We start from the raw sequence: 13,661 nt of genomic DNA on the forward strand, positions 1-13,661 counted from the left end.
GTGGAAGAGAGGCCCCAGACTGGAAGTGGCTCCAGGATCTCTGTTACTGTGCCAAAAAAGTGACTGGTGTAGCAAGGCCAGCTTCTATTTATTAATTATAAGTAGAACTGATAGATGCCCCTTTTTACAGGTCACTAGAAACCTTCTCCCAACAAGCTCCGATACTTGGACATGCAGAGGGAAGTTGGAGATTTACACACAACATCAGCATTCATCTTTTCCATCACGGAAAAAGCAGCAGCTGTTACTTCCCTTATTCTTGGAAATAAGGGGGGAAATAGCTAGGACTTTTGAGCCTTGGCACCTCTTCCCTCTCACCCTTTGGCTACCAGAGCTCCTGTTACTATTCAGGGCAGAAGTGCTCCACAGGGCACACATTCCAGGGGGCTGAGCCATCCCACGTGGCCAGGCTCAAAATGGCAGACAGCGATGAATAGGATAATTAGAAAGTACAACAGCAACCGCAACATAAAAACAAGCAGCTTCTATTACAAGAAACAGTTCTATGGCATGGCTAGATCCATCACCCCATATGCTGGGTTGTGGTGGTGCCTCAGGAGCCTGCTGCTATTATCTGTTTGCAATCACATTTCAGCCGGCTTTCTGCTTAATGCTCGAAAAGCAAAGCTAATCACATTCACTCTCTCTTTCTGCCTAATGTCTCCAGTTCTCAAGCACGCTCCGTACTGCTTCAATTTGATGTTCAAGTAACACTAGCCAGGAGCATGCAGTGCAAAGAAAAAAAAAAAAAAAAAGGAATAACCTATTAATTATAGTCCTTCTTTGCACCTATTTTGTCTAAAATTTCTTCTATGCTTGATCTTTGCAAACAAAAGTCAGGAAATTCCCATTTCCCCCTCTACACCAGATCCAGCTCCCAATTGAGGTCCCTTCTTCAAACTGCTCCTCCAGTGGTATCTGGGCAATTAATTATAGCACAGACCTCTCAGGCTTCCCTCTTACTCTCTGGAATAGCTTTTTAAAATATTTGCTGGCTAGGAACTTCCAGATTAGGATGTCTTCTGCTGGCATTGTAATAGCCCCTCTTTGTTAATCTATCTGAAATGACCATCAACATGCTCTGCTACTCCCTCTCCCTCCAGTACTATTTAATTACTACAGTCCTACATGGGAACTCTAACATGCTCTCAGCATTTCAGGTCTGAGGACAAACAGTACCGCAAAAAGGCTGCTTTTTCACTGCATTCCTTTGCACTCCAAAGGGCAGCTGGAGCATTGCTGAAGTCAGCTACACCACCTGGATCTTTATTAGAGCAACCATCACAGGAGCAGATAAGCTGCCCCCAGACAGGGCAGATTGCATGAAAATTCAGCAAAGTGATCCAGGAAATCCAGGAAGAGACTGGCTTACAGGAACACCCATCATCATGAGGAGAAAAGTTACCCATTACAAGCACGGTAGAAGATTTGCCAGAAGAACAACAACTTAAAAGAAAAAAAAAATCAGCAAGTATTTACATGAGAAGAGAAAGAGATGTAGGTGGAAGACAAATCTGCCAGGATACATATCTCTATCCAGGAGGAGTGAAAAAAAGGGAGACTGCGGAGATGAAACCCCAGACAGCCCATCAACTTGTGCATCTGTACACATTCCCCAGCTAATACCCATTACACCAATCAGAACAATGGCAGCTCCAGAGAAGACCCCGATTATCCAAGCTCCTTCACTAACATCTTCCCCAGAGGCTGCATGCATGTGCAAAGGAATGGAAAAAAACCATCTCTCTCAATGAGATTACTTCCAGCATTTTCTATATTGCCCCTCTTACAAATGTGTCTTTAAAAAAAATATTGCAGCTGGTTTATAAATGTGTCAGTTTTTAAAAAAACCCCAAACATAGCCTTGAAAACAAAGACACTTTGTACTCACCATATCCAGTGGCATCATTATTTAATATCAATGCACTGATTCTTTCCTTTATTCACTCCATCCTTGGAACACAAAACCACTGTAACAGCCACCCAGTGTATAATCTTACCATTCAACACAACACAACCCTACAATAACCTTTCTTTTGCCATGTCTTTGGCTACCAATGAGAAGAATTTAGGTTTAAATGCTTCAAAAACCCAACCCAACTACAGTATAGCATGAAACAAATCTCTAACACTCAAAGCTGGAGGGAATTCTCTCATCCCTGCCTATGACTCTCCTTATTTGAAAATGGCTGCACAAACACTTCTAATTTGTGCACCACACCAATTGCAGCCTGCCCCCCCTGCCAAGTACAGCTGCTGGGTCAGTCCACACATGCACAGGCTCACTGCATCCTGCTGCCTCTGGCACACTGCACTTCACTGACATCATCTCCACCTTCATGTTGTAGAAAACTCACCAGGCAGGCACTGTTTCTGCTCCTCTAGCCATAGGGCAATTGCTGGAGGCCAACAGATGCCTCCATCTCATCTCCAAATGCACACTCCAACCTGCACCGTGCTCCTGCTAAGCAGATGCTTGGGCACGTGTCTTGCTGGACACACGTCCTCCCCGCAGCCATCAGGCTAATGCAGACACACCAAAACATCCCTGGCACAGCTAAGGCAGAAATACCACCCCTGCCAGTCAGCAGAAGCTAAGTTTGCCTTGGCCAGTTCACATGGAGCCTGAGCTTCATCTCACCCCAGGCTTCATCACATCCCTGAGCAAGACAGCACTATTCTACAACACCACAGCAATGTCCCGCAAGGGACAATTTCGGCTGGTGTCTGGAAATTAGTTAGGCAGTAGCACCTGGAACAACTGCAAGCCACAGTTCGGAGAAAGAGGGACTTCCTCCTGGTGCCATGGTACCCAGCTCCAGGCCTGGCTCACCATGGCATGCAGAAAATTCTCCAGATGTTTCCTCTCCTTGTCATTTACCCCAGACCACCTCGACCCACCAGCTCTAGGGTCTCGGTCCAAACAGCCACCATCACCAGGCTTGGGGAAGAAGCTCTTTTACAAACTTGGCCTACAGCTGTCCCACCAAGCAGTTTCCTTTTGCCCTCTCATAAAAAATGATTACAGCTACTATTTTTTGAGCCTGTTAATAATAATACATGAGCCTAATAATAATAATTCTTAGGCTCCCAGCAATGGGATCTCAGGAACTACAGTATTTCTCCAATTGTAGAGGCAATGAAACTCAACCTTTTCCATTTTTTTCCCCCCTTTTGAAAATACTGCTTGGGAATGAAGTCGGCATCTGGAGGCACACGAGCATATCTGAGGGACAGAAGAGGTGCAGGGGAGAAGGGAGGGATCTGAAAATGAAAGCTGAGGGTGAGGCTTCACATTACAACTGAACCAGGCTAATAGGTCACTGCTGCCAAAAAAGGGGGGGCTCATTTTCACCTTTCTTTCATTCCTTACCTTTCACTGCTGGCAAAACAAATCTCGCCCCTCCTTAGCGGCAGCTCTGATACGAGCCTGAACCTGGTGAACAGGTTCAGCTCTCTGTCCCAGGAGAAAACAATTCACTTTTTTTTGGTTTTGGGCAAGTCAGCTTTCCAAAAGCTGAACAAGCTGTATCCACAAGGCAAGAAATATGGCCACAGAGCCAGGAGCAATGCATGATCACCCCTCTTAGGAGGAGCAAGTGGTTAGATTGGGTCAGCCACAGCAAGAAAATCCATCCTAACAAACATGAAACTGCAGTTTCATCCAACAAGTATACTGGTCAGCACAAAACAAGTGGCCTAGCTGAAAAGCCTGCAATAGAGGTGTTTGCTAATACTCTTAAAACAGGTAGTTTTACCTATTTACCTAGTTTTACCTGGTGTCCACACCAGTAGCATTTATGAAGGCAGCCATGTAGAAGAAAAACAGCACTAAAACTGAGCAGACCCAAACTAGACAGAAATACAAGATGTACTGGCAGGGTTTCCAATAATAATTTTCCCTATTTCTGAATTGGACTTTGTTATTATCAAACAAGATGGCTGCCTTCATCACAATGGTAAAGAAATGTCTGTTTTCATTATGAACTTAACAGTTAGTTTCTGGGTGAATTTTTCTTTTCCCATTAGCTTATACATCATCAGATGAACAAAAATTATGCTTTTCCTTTATTAAAAAAAAAAAAACCAAGCCCATATTAACTCCACTGTCTTTATTTCTCTCCACCTCCTCTGCTCAATTACTAGAAGCAATTTACAGACAATAAATGTAACTTCACAGCTGCCTGTATGAAGTATTCCTTTCATTTTATAGATGAGGTTACAGGCTATAGAGAAATTAATATCAGCGAGGTCTACTTCAAAGCTGGATAAGCAAGAGGAACAGATGCACTCTTAAAGAATACAGATCATGACTGTACTCTAGTAAAACTAGTAATAAAGGATTAAGAATGTTGCCAGTTGGATATAAATTCTTTGAATGTATCTGCTTAAACACAGTAACAAACAAAAGCTTGCTTTGAGGCTTTGCTTGGGTTTATTCTGTTATTATTAGGAACAGCATTATGAGATTTCAGATATACTGCTCACAGACCAAACATGTTGGCTTTACCAGTAAACATTGCTTGACTGCTCACCTCAGGACTCAGAGAGGCTCTCTTCCCAGCTGGTGGAATCTGCTGCTAGAAACTCTGGATATCATTTTAATCAATACAGATAAGCAAGCCAGGAGAAAGTCCAGGGTTATCCGACATAGCCTCATGGGCTTTGGCAGGGCTAGGAGCAGCAAGAATCAGTGTCTGTGGTTACAGCTGCCAGCCATGACTGTGAAAAAGCATTGGGAGTAGCAACACTAAAGGGGAAAAAAAAATCCAAAGGTGCAGTTTTGTGCAGGCACGCTTTTGATGATAACTGCTCCTTTAGGCTTCATAAAAATGCACAGCCAACTTGTCTTCTTCCACACATTATCAGAGCTCAGAAACAGCACCTGAGTCTAGTTACACAATTCAGCAGGCACAGCTTCTCCTAGGAAGCAACCACCACTGGCATGCAGGTACTCCAAAGGCTGAGTCATCTCAACAGGCCCTTCAAGGGAAAATAATCCTATTAAGAATTGGTGTGCTGGTACTGAAGGCAAAAAGGAGTGTTAATTTTGGCAGTTAATTACGCTGTTTCCACTCCATCCATTTTCTACCAAACCTAACACCTGTAGGTTAGTAAATTCACCAGGCTCCTCCATCCATCCCCAAGGTCCTTTCTTGACCCTAATCTCCTCTTTAACCAGCAATTGCCCATCATTGCCCCTGTTTCCTTATCCCCGACTAACACAAATTAGTATTTGTACAATCACAGAGCTTGAAAACCTAATTTAGGACTTAGGCCTTCATTTCCAGCCTGCATACAAATTCCTTCACCTGAGGACAGGTTACAGCACTCCCCCCTCTCCTAAACTCTCGCAGAGGGGTGGACTGAGAAAGAAACCAGTGGCTTAGGTCAAGAATTTTACTTTTGAGACTGGTAGATCTGTTGTGGAGACTGATCCACTGATATTTTTCTAATATAAGAAACATGTAAAATGCCTAGAATTTGATATCTGCTTTTTAATTAAATTGAAATAAGTAATTCACAGCCTGTTGCCATGGAGAATGAACAGACACGGCCTCTTGACTCCAGGGCAGGATCAAGCAGGAGAGGCAGACAAGGCTGTGAAATTAAAAACACCTATTTTAAAGCAAATGGTCTTGATAATTAGCAAAAAATGTGGCATAGGGAAATAATATAGCCATATGGCAGGAAGTGGTTTTCAAGGTGAGCTACAAAGCCATTTTAAATAAATGAATAAACTGCTGGAACTGCTGGGTCACCCACAGAATCATATATGCAGGATTAAACGTGATTTGAAAAATACACTTAAAAATAGCAATTAGCTCTTCTTTCACTTTCCTACCAATAGCCTGCATCTGTGTCTGTTCTTATTTTTAAGGACTTGTTTCAAGCAACTAATGCTTGCACCTATTTGCAGTTACCAGAGAGTCATCAGACATTTTCAAAAGCCTTGCAGTTTACCCTGAAGCTAGAACCAAATTTATAGGACATAAAACCTTTTATTTATTACTCAGTGTCATCACACAATGCTGGTCAGGTCATCAGACACTAATAATTGTTTCTGAATCTGTGCATCCTTGTTATGACTTCCATGACAAAGTGACTTTGGAGGAAATTTGCCCTCCACACACCGTGTGCCCAATCCTGTGCTACACCTCTCAAGAAGCACAGCTCAGAGAGAACCAAAAAGTAACTCTGGTTTATCAGTGGGAGGCTGACAGCACATCCACGCTTGGCTGGTGGACAAGAGCCTTGCATGCTCCTTTCCCAGTTTGTCTGGAGCACAGGACATGAAAATATCCACCCCTTTTAAGATACTTCTGCTCTGCTCAGATCTAAACGGGTTGCAGCAAGGAAACCCCCTCATCACATTTTTGAGCCCAGCCAGGGCAAATCTGAGCAAGACTGTCAAACAACTTCCAGTAAGCATGTGGCCAAAGAGCATCAAATCCGTAACAGCTCAAAATACTTGAAGTAAACGGTACCTGATGACTCAGTTTCAAAAATGTGCTGTACATTCTTTTAAAGGGAAGGGACAGATGAACTAACTTTCACTTCAAACCTCCCATCCACGCTAGAGAACAAGCCAACTTTTCTCCTAATCCATGAAGACACAAGTTATCAGCCACAATCATTTGGTCTTCCACAGCAGTTAATGATCCCCATGAAACAAACTCTCAGGGTCTCAGATCAGACCCTGGTGACACAGATAGCTGGTTACATTAAAAACCAGTCACAATCTCAACCCTCAGCAGCCCAACTTGAGCAGCTATTGACAAGTTACCTTCTGTTTTCCACCATCACCAAGAAACACCCACAAAGTAAGGAGAGTCGGGACAGAAATCTTGGAAAAAGAAGGAGTTGTGGAAAAATGCACAATTAAAATTAGTATTCTCTGTTTTCACAGTTTTGCCCAGTTTTGGAACATTTGCTGCTTTTACTAAAGTCACACTGCTTAAGATGTTTGGTTTCCATTAAAAATAAACTCCAGGTCCAAGTCTGCTTGAAGATAGGCAAAAATTTGCAAATCTGGTTCACCCTGAAGGACACCAATTCCTTAAAAATGCTAGGTTGGGGGCAGCACATGTGGGCTAATTCACAGTTTCGCAACAGCCAAGGCTAACAGCTGTATCTGCCCAACTTCTTTGCTCATGCACCCCATTTCTTCCCAAGCCCTGCAGCAAGAGGAGCTGTGAAACACCTCGGGACACATCAGCTGCACTGGAAGATGCTACACACCCTTGGCTTCCTCACTGCCCAGCACCTTCCCTGGCATGCCAGCAGTTTCCTGCTGCTTGAACCATAGTCCTGCAACACCACCCAAATGCAAATGGCTTTGCCAGAAACTGTTTCTGCCCTAAAGGGCACCTGGCATATAGAGGGCAGCAGGTGGCTTGTGTCTCCTCACTTCATAGTTCTACTTACATTTAATTTTGACTTGAAGTGATTTAACACAAATATAAAGGCAGGCCAAGCATCTCCCTTTGAAAGGGAACTGCATTTTCTTCTCCATCCACACAAGCCAAGATAGCCACACAGAGGAAGACTCCTTCCCAGGGACACTCCCAGTTGGACAGAGCCAGGGTTTAGGGGCACCTTCATTAAAACTCAAGCCAGTGGTCACTTGGCATATGAAGGAAGATGCTAACCATGCCCAGGAGAGTTTACTTTCATATCACAGCGTACAGGGTCACAAGCCAAAAATAATTTTTTTTAAAAACCAACAACAACAACCAAAAAAAACCCACTTAAACAACAACCAAAATCAGACAAAACACCCCCACACCATCCCTCACACTGTTCCCTTCAGCAGCATCACACTGAACCACACACACAATAGAGGGGCCAAGAACCCTGCCCAGGCTGTCCACAGCTCCTCATTCCCATCACCCGTGCCACGGTGCCAGCTGCCTGCAAGCCCCTCCTGCATCCCCAGCAAACATCCCCAGGATCGCCTTCAGCCACCCACAAACCCTGCCTGACATCTGCGCCCCCGAGACCACTTCAAGCCCCACCAGGCGGGTAGAAGGCTTCCCAACCAAGCAGAGGCTGCAGCCGCCAGCCTTGCTGGGGTATTTTTCCGCCGGCGGTGCGGCTGCCCGGGCTCCCAGCGGGAGCTTCCAGCCCCGAACCTCGGCGGCTCGAGGAGCGTGTGGCACACGTGCGCCCGCCGCTGTCAACAACTTCCAGCCGCTGTCCCAGCGGGCAAGTCCCGGGGGCGGGGGGCTGCCTGCCGCCCCAGCAGCGACCTGCCTTGGGAAAGGCCGCTCGCAAGCAGGACAGCTCTTTAGCAAAAATAAAGATCACCTTAATATTATCCTTAACAGCCAGAAAGGTCACGACGTGGAGGTCCATAAGGGGGGGAGGGGAGGGAGATGGGTAAGGAGAGGGGAAGGAGGGGGGTGGCAACGCACAAACCCCCATGGTTTTAACTGTTTGACTGCCGTAAAAAATGAAATAACATGAAGTAAGCGGAGACCTAGGAGACGGACAGACCCCCACGCACAGGAACTGCCCGGCTGTCCGAGCCCCCGCCCGCCCTTCACACGAGGGAAGGCGGCGGAGGTAGCCGGGGAGGGAGGGTGTGGAAAGCAAATCACACCCCCAGCAAACGCCGGGGTCCCACACACACACACGCCCCCTCAGCGCCGCTTACCTGAGCGGGCCGGCGGCCCTCAGGGTCCCATAGCAGCCCCGTCCCGTCCCGTCCCGTCCCGCGGCGGGCACAGGAGGTGCCGAGCCTTTGTTGCGCGGAGGGGACCGGGAACGGGAGCGGGTCCTGTCAGCTCATGTGACGCGGCGGGCTCGGTCTCCGCTGCCCCTCCTCGCTGCTCTTCCCTGCTCGCCCTCCGCCGGCGCTGAGCGCAGGCCCCGCAGCCGGGAGCGGGTCTCAGGCCCGACTGGCTGCTGGCGGAGCGGCGGCGGCGGCGGGGGAGGAGGAGCCGGCGGCGGGGCGGGCTCGGCGGCGGGGCCGGCCGCGGAGGAGGGCGAGGAGGGCGAGGAGGGCTCTGGCAGCGGAGCGGAGCGGAGCGGAGCGCTGCCTGCCTGGAGCGGGAGGCGGCGGGGCCGGGCGGGCGCTGCCCTGCGGGCCGTCCTGCCCCCGCGCCGGAGCCCCGCTCTGGGAGGGATAACACGGAGCCCCTGCAGGGGACTTGTTCCCCTCCCGAGGCTGCTGGCGCTGCGCTCGGGGCCCTCATGCACAGGCCCGGGCCTGCCGCTGCAGTCAGCAAAGTAAATAAAAACGTAATTATGTGCTTTCCAGTTGAGGCTCGCAACAAAAGAGAGGAAAACCCCTCGTTTTCTCGAGAAGAGATCTGAGAAATAGCTGTACTGGATCAGATCAGCGTCCTGCTACAAGAAACAGACCATGGCATTGCCCCAGAAAACTATGACCATGACCATGACCATGATCCTCTGTCCAGGCACTTACCAATAGCTAGGGTCTTCATATTTACAGCTCTCAAAGGATTTTTTAAAAAATATATTCAGTATTTTTGGTTTTGAACCATTTGAAATGTTTGTGTCTGCTCCATCATGCAGCAAGCATCCAGCTTTCTTCTCCAGAGAGCATTTAGTCATCTCCTTTTGTTTGCCAAACTCTAAGTAGGGGGCAGAGAGAGATTACCTTCCTGCAGGTCTTTAAAACCCCAATATGCCATTTTTCTTCACAATCCAAGACTGAAAAACAAACACCACCAAGCCAGGCCTTGTACAGGAAATATGGGTGAGATTTCTATCAAAAATGCAGACAGCTCAGAAAACCTCAGATTCCCTCATCAAACACAACCACCAATTCAATGAGCAGCTTCCCTGCCATGCCAATATTGCTATTCCATGGGAATCACCTTCCTAGACACCACAGCTGACATTAAAAAGAGCACCCCAAAAGCCAGCACATACACGAGAACCTACAGGCCATCAAATTTGCTCTATAAAGCAGATGCAATAAAATCAGCAGCCATTCATAACACAACAAAAGGCTGTGAGATTCAGTCAGTCCTGCAGATACTGTTACACCTGCTCTGAGGGGAACACCAGTAATCTGCTTTATACAGGAAGGTCAGTCTTCCATAAAATAGATACAAATTTACTACAACAAAGATACGGTAGCAACAACAGCAATTTTGGAAAATAACTTTTCAAGGAATCATGGTTTATTTGGTGTTTGTCTAATGCTACCAAAATTAACAGGGATTGGCAAAGCCTCTAACTACATTAGCTCTCTGCCAATCTGTTTTTCTGCTTTTTATTTTAGTCTCTGCTGTAAGCATTCTCCCCTGCAACCACGTGCTCCTGCTGATGATAATACTCCATGCTAAAATCCACTCATAAAATAATCTCTTAAACTACTGGCTCTGAAAGGGTGTTTTTTCCCACATATCTCTCCTGCTAACCTTCAGGCTCTCCCTTTTGCAACTCATTACAGGAAGCAAATCCTCAGATGCAAACATAAGAAATAGAACCAGATACCACTGGAGCATCAAATATGAAATATGTCAGTACCGCCTCACAGACAGCATAATCAATGCCCTTCCTCCCATAGCAAATCTGCTGAAATTCTTTGTTCTTGCATGTACTTGTCCCAAATCTCTGCAGTTCATCACTTCATTCAGCACATGAGATACCCGCACAGAAACCATGTGAATGAAACTAAATAATTGCTGTCTTACAACAAGCACATACAGTCAGCCAGCAAAGGACATTAGGAGAGTATTTGTCAGACAGCAACAACACGAACACCTCAATCCTTACCCCAAAGGAGACCAAAACGTTCCCAAAACCTAAAGCTTGGCATTAAAACTTATAATCCCTCGATACTAAAGCTATGGATTTAAGGGAGATGTTGCCTGCCTAGCCTGTTACAGCCTCCCTGCTGACCTCTCCTTCGTCACCAGCACAAACAGCCCTTTTTCGCTAGAGGTGCATGAGAAAACCAGCAGCCTGCCAGTCACTGCTGTTTACACCCCTTTCCTCTTCATAGGTGCTCCTTTTTTTTTTTCCTCTCAAGTGGTCCAACTGATTAATATAATTAGATTAAACTAAGAGCAATTGCATCTAACCTGTAGCTAGCTTGAATATTGCTGTTTTCTGTCAGATCTGATAAAAAGACCCTGAGCCCAATAGCTGTTTGCTTTTTCTAGTTCTATCAGTTGATCTAATACAAGATATTACCTTTCACCACAAACCTTGTGTCCCTAGGATCTTTAGACCATCATGGCTACAATACCATTTTAATGTTTTGCCTTAACTGATTCTTCCATATTCTCTTATCTATGAAGTAGAATATGATAAAATGTATTCCCTTCTGTATCACTTACACTGTTTTCATAAACATAATATTCAAGTATCTTCTAGGACTGCATTAGCTGATCTGACTACCTTCTGTCATATGAAGGGGGTTTGTTTTGTTCTCTCCACAGGAAGAAAACGATGCATGGAGCAAAGTTTTGGTTTTGTGATGATTTCGTCCCCTTTCCTCTATTCATGTTGCTCTGTGTTTACACCCCAGAAAATGAGGACAATGGCAGTTTCTGTGACAGACAGACCTTATTTCCCAAGGAAGCTAATTTCAGACTGTTGTGCCACCCATAGAAACAGTCTCCCGCACAAAGCAACATTTTACTATGTCATTCCCCACCAAAGAAAAGCTAATCCATATTCTTGACATTTGGGACAGAAACTTCCTAAGGCAAGAACAGCATTTTCCTTTCTCCAGAAAAAGAGTTTCAACCTGTGATCCTCAGTATGCGACGTTCAAACAGATTGTGGCAGATTATTAACATACAGGCCAGCGCTCTGTATGGTTATAAATAGGAAAATCTGGAAACCAAAAAGAGTAACATGCCTTTTAATTGCACTGAGGCAGATTATCATAGGACAGCCTGGAAGGGAAATGGTGGAGACTGATTATTTCATGCTAAAAAAGGAGAGGGAATTTAATTTACTTACATGTAAGGAATCACACTGCTGTTCCTCAAAGAGGAACCCTGAACGATCCCACGTGTCTACAAAGGCAGTAGGTACAACATATGAGCTACTGAAAGACAGAAACTGAGGTGAAGAGAGGAATCATCTGTGCTCAAGCACTGAAAGCAGAAATGCCAGAAGACCTCAGGGAGACAGTAGACAGCAGATTTAATATGTTTTTGCAATGTGATATGGCAGCAAAAAATCATGCAGTTAATTTAATTTGGGGTTGTAAAGGGAGAGACCTCTTCTCAGAGATACAGGCACTAGTCCCATTTTTTAATATAGTAGTGAGACCGCAGCTCGAAGACATGTTTAGTTCTGGACAACGCAGTGCTAGCTACATGTCAACAACTTGGAGGGAAATAAAACAAGAGGAACATAAAAAGATGGAAGGGATTACAGCATGTGTAGGTTGGCCAAGTAACAACTGTGAAGAGCATCATGGGAATTGCAGGTGAGAACTTCAGGGGTGCAGAAGCACCAGGGAGCAAGACAGAATGTTTAGGGTTGTCTGAGTGAGTATAAATGGTATAAAGTAAATTAAGTAAGGAAACATTGATCTGCAAGACTGCAAGATAGCATCCCACAGGACCTCCCATCACCTGATTCACACAAGACTATGGAGCAAAGCACACAAGAAACCACCAAAGAAACCCTGACTGCAGGAAAGGATTACATGAGGACAATATGCCTTTGGGACCATGTAATTGCTCACAGACTGGGACATCTGCAGAGCAATAGGTGCCAGCCCAGTATGTGGAAATCTCCCTTCTCCACACCATTGCTGGAGGCACTTGTAGACCAAAATAACCGTGTGGATAATCATAGACAGTCTTGTATTCAGAGGGGATGTGGGCAGGAAGGTCTATTGTCAGAATTTTTCCCTTTTATCATTATGACTTCCTTGAGATGTCACTGGCTCACCATCTGCAAAAACCAGCAGTGATGTTTTAATATACATTCATTTGGATTACACAGACCTTTGAGTAGATGTCCTGGACAGCACTAACCTCTTCCGAGGTCTGTGGCAGATACAGTCATTAATTGGAATGCAAAAAATCTTTACTATTCCATAGTTAGAGGGATGAAACCAAGATAGGATGTAAAAGATGTAACATAGGAAAGCTTGCACCCATAGCACCTTTCCATCACATTGTGCCATCATATTTTCTAGCCTGCCCGTTATACAGAAAAAGAGACCTGACAGTTTAATATGTTGCTTCAAAGCAAGGGCTGATACACCATGTCACTGCTAAGCCCAGATGTGCCACACACTCATTGTTGGGAGGAAGAAAAAATAGGGGGAAAAAAAAGCCCAAACAATTTTATAAATGTTCTGTAGGGAGTCTAAATGTCTTTTTAATTTGGTCTATATTTTTTTAATACCACCCTTAAGGGAGGCATGTGCAGTGATCATTATCAGTTCATCCATACACAAAGCACACAAAGGTGTAGTCCACCATAAGTGTTGACCTTAAATTGTCTTTCTCTACATAGAAATGTCATTATCCTCATGAAGGAAACATTTCTGCTTATTTATGTAAATGAAAAACATGGCCTAACACACACAAATATACAGCAAAAATGTACTAATATTTGACATAATCTTGTAAGGAATTGCTGAAGCATATGCTAAAATTAATTCATCACCCCCCCAGCTTTTCACAAACCTGTGACTACTTTATTTG

At 45.2% G+C, this 13,661-nt stretch overlaps 1 protein-coding gene across 2 annotated transcripts in view; it reads right to left on the reverse strand.

The window, feature by feature from the left end:
* TCF20 (transcription factor 20) overlaps positions 1–8,891 on the reverse strand; it is a 128,854-nt gene extending 119,963 nt beyond the window's left edge. For both annotated transcript variants that reach the window (XM_058022452.1, XM_058022449.1), the window contains exon 1: positions 8,660–8,891. The gene's annotated coding sequence lies outside the window, so the exon portion shown is untranslated. The remainder of the gene's footprint in view (positions 1–8,659) is intronic.
* Positions 8,892–13,661: the final 4,770 nt, after the last annotated feature.

This window comes from Melospiza georgiana, chromosome 4, assembly GCF_028018845.1.
Source record: "Melospiza georgiana isolate bMelGeo1 chromosome 4, bMelGeo1.pri, whole genome shotgun sequence".
NCBI lineage: Eukaryota > Metazoa > Chordata > Aves > Passeriformes > Passerellidae > Melospiza > Melospiza georgiana.